Below are 6,000 nucleotides of genomic sequence, written 5' to 3' on the forward strand. Positions count from 1 at the left end.
GAGGGTTAAGGACACTGCTCAGGAGCCCAGCAGTGGTGGCAGTGAGGCTTGAACCAGCAACCTTATGATTACTAGTCTAGCATCTTAACCACTAAGCTACCACTGCAAGGGTTGATTGCAAGGGTTGCTCCCATATTGTAAAAGAACATGGAAGATAGAACATGGACTGCTCTGAATTTTTTACTCGGTGTAAGTGTGTAAGTTTTTGTGATAATAACAACAACCTGTACAGTGTTTATTCCTGTCTTACACCCATGTTGCTGGTTGGTGCTGGTTGCACAAGCACTAAGATAAAGACATTCAAGTATTTGGCCAAAATGAATGTTTTGAAAAAAGATGATAATTTGTTACACTGCAAATTCAATTAATAAATAGAATTCAGGGAAATGGCAATGCATTCTTCTTTTCAATATGTATTTAATTAAAGGCCCATTTTTTGCACATTGTAATTGCTCTCTGAACAGCTAATGTGTATTTAATTTCAGATCATGCATTGCTCTTCTAAATAGGAGTCTGTACATCCTGCTTCTAGAAGATCCAAGGTTACTGCACAGATGTGCTGAAATTATTCATTGCAATACTTTTAGATTCGGTCTTTCAAAAATACACAAAAGCACAGAAACAGAAAATAATCCCCCTGGGATACACACAATATTCGACAAATGTTGACATGGAAAGTGTCAAAATACCTCAAAACATTTATTGTAGTTTCATTCACTGTCCATTTTATCAGCTCCCATATAGGTGTAGACTGTAGTCCATCTGTTTCTCTACATACCTTTTTAGCCTGCTTTCACCCTGTCCTTCAATGGTCAGGACCCCCACAGGACCACCACAGAGTAGGTATTATTTAGGTGGTGGATCATTCTCAGCACTGCAGTGACACTGACATGATGGTGGTGTGTTAGTGTGTGTTGTGCTGGCATGAGTGGATCAGACACAGCAGCGCTGCTGGAGTTTTTAAATACAGTGTCCACTTACTGTCCACTCTACTAGACACTCCTACCTAGTTGGTCCACCTTGTAGATGTAAAGTCAGAGACGATCGCTCATTTATTGCTGCTCTTTGAGTTGGTCATCTTTGAGACATTCATCAGTGGTCACAGGACGCTGCCCATGGGCCGCTGTTGGCTGGATATATTTTTGGTTGGTGGACTATTCTCAGTCCAGCAGTGACAGTGAGGTGTTTAAAACTCCATCAGCATTGATGTGTCTTATTCACTCATACCAGCACAACACACACTAACACACCACCGCCATGTCAGTGTCACTGCAGTGCTGAGAGGGATCCACCACCGAAATAATACCTACTCTGTGGAGGTCCTGGGAGAGTCCTGACCATCAAAGAATAGCATGAAAGGGGGCTAACCAAATTGTCAGAAACAGTGACATTTTGTAAAATGCAATAAAAACAACAATCTGTAATTTGTTCATTCTCTTGAACCTTTATTTTTTAATAAAATATATAGACATGACTTCTATAATATAACAAAGAGAATTTAATGCCTGCAACAAACAAATACAGTTGGATCAGGGACACAATAGGAGTGACAAGCTTATAGAATATATCAAGCTGCACTGTTTAGAAAATTCCACAGTAAGCAGGTTAACTGGTAACAAACGAGGGATCACAAGATCTTTTAAAATACTTTGTTGGAACCTCCTTTTTAACACTCTGTGCCAAATTTTTAAAGATGAATGCAACCTGACACTTAATTAGCTCAGCACAGGGGCAAAGTGGGTAGTGCTGTCGACTCACAGCCAGAAAGGCCTGAGTTGATTCCCTGGCTGCATGGCCAGGGTCCTTTCTTTGTGGATTTTCCATGTTCTCCCTGTGTCCATGTGGGTTTTTAGGTGCTTTGGTTTCCTCCCAAAAGTCCAATGACATGCAGGCAGGTCAGCTGGAGCTACTAAAACCTGCTATGTGTATGTGTGTGTGTGTGTGTGTGTGTGTGTGTGTGTGTGTGTGTGTGTGTGTGTGTGTGTGTGTGTGTGAACAGACAATAAATGAATGACTGAAAAGCATTAACAAGACCAAATCTCATCACCTAAACGAACAACAATTGGCTGTTGTTCTGGGGGAGGGGGTGCCGGACGGGACCTCATAACTGATGCAGTTACGACCTCTGCTGGCTGATTGATGATGCTTGCACAAAGGGATAATGTGGCTCAGGATGTGGCTCTATGTACACAAAGCTGATCTGCATATGAACTCGCCTCATGCAGGTGAAAAGATGCAGTCGGCTACTGCACACACGTCAGAGAGGGCGTGCGTCAGTCTCAGTTTTCCTCAACCAGGGTGGAAATCAACATCAGTAGAAAGGAAACATAATGCAATAGGGTAATTGGGAGGAAAATTTAGGGAAAAAAAGCATGATTGTGACTTGTCCCAACTTTTTGTTTTAAATTTGTATTTTTTTTTTGTTCTTGAGTTTAAATTAAATTTAGATTAAATTTCTTTATATTTACAAAATACAATTAAGATTGGACAGTAAAAAATACTATTTATTCTTGCAACTTTTCTGGAAATAGGGTTTGTGCATAAACAAGCATAAACAAATAAATAAATAAGGGGTCAAAAAAATAATTTCATGAAAATGTTTATATGCAAAGGATACATAAAATACGTCAAGTGATTTTGATTACATTGTATCAAATCTCAGCTCTGCCATCTGGCTGGGCTGGGCAGCTATATGAACAACGTTTGGCTGTTGTTAATCCAGGTAAGAGAGCCGGATTGGGACCTCATAGCTGATGCAATGACGACCTCTGCTGGCTGATTGATGGTGTCTGCACAGAGTAGAGGAATAATGCTCATCAGGGTGTGGCTCTTTGTGCACAAGGCTGATTGGCATGAGAACTCGGCTTGTGCAGGTGAAAAGATGCAGTCGGGTACTGCACACGTGTCGGAGGGGGCGTGTGTCAGTTCACTCTCCTCAAACAGAGGCGGGGGTCAGCACCAGTAGAGAGGAAGCATAACGCAATCAGGTAAAAATTGGACGCTCTAAAAATGGGGAGAAAAAGGGGATGCATTAAAAAATAAATAAATAAAATAAAAAGTAAAAATAAGTCAAGTTCCAGATATTGAATGTTCTCATGTACATTTCAGATGGATTTATTAGAAAAGACATTGCCAGTGAGATTTCTCACAAGAAATTAGCAATCGTTGTGAAGTGATAAAATTATAAAACAGTAAATTGAAAAAAAAGCCATGACAAACACAATAAACAACAATGTCAGTATGTTTGATTTAGAAATCAAGTAAAAAATACAATGGAACCATATGCAATTGCCGCTGGACCGGTGTACCATGCAATATTTTACAACGTGCTCTGAATAATAATGATAAGCAAGGTAGGAGAGAAGCCAGCAATCAATCAAAAAGACTTGCAGGATGACCTTAAAGCAGCAGAAATTATTTTTCTAAATAATAATAAAAATGATAAAATGTATTTATTTATTAGGATTTTAACGTCATGTTTTGCACACTTTGGTTACATTTATGACAGAACAGGTCATTACTGGTTACACAAGATTCATCAGTTCACAAGTTTAATGTCAAACACAGTCATGGACAATTTTGTATCTTCAATTCACCTCACGTGCATGTCTTTGGACTGTGGGAGGAAGCCGGAGCTCCCGGAGGAAACCCACACAGACATGGGGAGAACATGCAAACTCCACACAGAAAAGACCAGGGCCGCTACATTTGGGGATCAAATGCAGGACCTTCTTGCTGTGAGGCGACAGTGCTACCCACTGAGCCACCGTGCCACCCTAAATAGGTAAAAAAAAATGAAGATGACTAGGCAATTGCAGTTGCTCCTGCAATTGTTAGTTGCCTTATGTTACGTTAAAATCTTGGCTGATACACCGATCGGTCATAACATTAAAACCACCTCCTTGTTTCTACACTCACTGTCCATTTTATCAGCTCCACTTACCATATAAAAGCACTTTGTAGTTCTACAATTGCTTTGTTAGCCCCCTTTTATGCTGTTCTTCAATGGTCAGGACCCTCCCAGGACCACCACAGAGCAGGTATTATTTTGGTGGTGGATCATTCTCAGCACTGCAGTGACACTGACATGGTGGTGGTGTGTTAGTGTGTGTTGTGCTGGTATGAGTGGATCAGACACATCAGCGCTGCTGGAGTTTTTAAACACCTCACTATCACTGCTGGACTGAGAATAGTCCTCCAACCAAAAATATCCAGCCAACAGCGCCCCGTGGGCAGTGTCCTGTGACCACTGATGAAAGTCTAGAAGATGACCAACTCAAACAGCAGCAATAGATGAGCGACCGTCTCTGACTTTACATTTACAAGGTGGACCAACTAGGTAGGAATGTCTAATAGAGTGGACAGTGAGTGGACACGGTATTTAAGAACTCCAGCAGCGCTGCTGTGTCTGATCCACTCATACCAGCACAACACACACTAACACACCACCACCATGTCAATGTCACTGCAGTGCTGAGGATGATCCACCACCCAAGTAATACTTGCTCTGTGGGGGTCCTGACCATTGAAGAACAGGGTGAAAGCAGTCTAAAAAAAAAGCATGCAGAGAAACAGATGGACTACACTCAGTAATTGTAGAACTACAAAGTGCTTCTATATGGTAAGTGGAGCTCATAAAATGGACAGTGAGTGTAGAAACAAGAAGTTGGTTTTAATGTTATGGTTGATCAGTGTACATCCTTTTAATTAACCAACATTTAAATATAATTTATTTATACTCTGAGATCTTGCTGCTTGTGGATGCCAGATAGTACAGCTTTTTACAGAAAGACCAATAGGTGATCTAGACGAACTGTAACTGAAAAGAATAAACATTTCATTAAAGAACTAGACCTTCAATAAACAAAAAAGAGATGAGACTTGACACTTTGTGCCTCCAGGGAGACTAGACAGGTTAAGTACATACTTTATTCAAGGTTGGATGGTTACAGAGGTACATGTAGAGGCACAAGGTCACTGAACATTATTCATCTATAAAATTGATTAAGAGTACCATCATTACATTCCACCTTCTTTGAGAAGACCACTGTAGGAACACACTTTATTCAATCATAATTTAGTTTTGTATATGAAGTCAACTAAATGTATCATGTAATACCAACCTCATTTTTTAATTCCCTTGATTTTTTATTTATTTAATCTTTATTCATCTTTATAATTCTTTATTATATCTTTATTTATATGAGCTCCCTTTTTTCCTCCCAATCTAGTCGTAACCAATTATGCAATTGCATTACGCTTCCTCTCTACTAATGCTAATCTTCACCCTGGTTGAGGAGAGCCGAGACTAATACATGCCCCTCTGACACGTGTGCAGTAGCCGACTACATCTTTTCACCTGCACGAGACGAGTTCCTATGCGGATCAGCTTTGTGTACGGAGAGCCACACCCTGATCAACGCATTATCCTTCGACTCAGAAGTGCAGGCGCCATCAATCAGCCAGCAGAGGTCGTAATTGCATCAATTATGAGGTCCCGTCCGGCACCCGCCCTGAATGACCAAGAGGCCAATCATTGTTCGTGTAGACAGCTGTAGGTAACTTAGGTGCAGGACGGGACCTCATAATTGATGGGAGCTGAGTTTCGAACCAATGAGTTCTAGTGTGTTTTACCACTGCGCCACCATCCCTTAACATGGTATATTGCTGTGATCCCTCCTAGCAGAGATGTTCACAAGTAACAAAATACGAGTTTAAGTCGAGTCACGAGTCTTTAGGCTAGAGTCCAAGTCAAGTCACGAGTCTTTAGGCTAGAGTCCGAGTCAAGTCACGTGTGAAGTCAAGTCAATGTGCTTATAATTAAAAACCTCCAAACTTTTCCCGGTTGTAAAGTATTGACACATCATCTGTGTGACGCTGCAAACTAAATACATGCAAATAACAGCATTTCGTACTAAAAATTCTAATCAGAAGGTCTGATTGGCTCAGAAAGTGTTTTGTTCAATCATTAGCACCAATTCTGTAGGGGCATTCCATATA

This window comes from Trichomycterus rosablanca, chromosome 5, assembly GCF_030014385.1.
Source record: "Trichomycterus rosablanca isolate fTriRos1 chromosome 5, fTriRos1.hap1, whole genome shotgun sequence".
In the NCBI taxonomy this organism is placed as follows: Eukaryota; Metazoa; Chordata; class Actinopteri; order Siluriformes; family Trichomycteridae; genus Trichomycterus; species Trichomycterus rosablanca.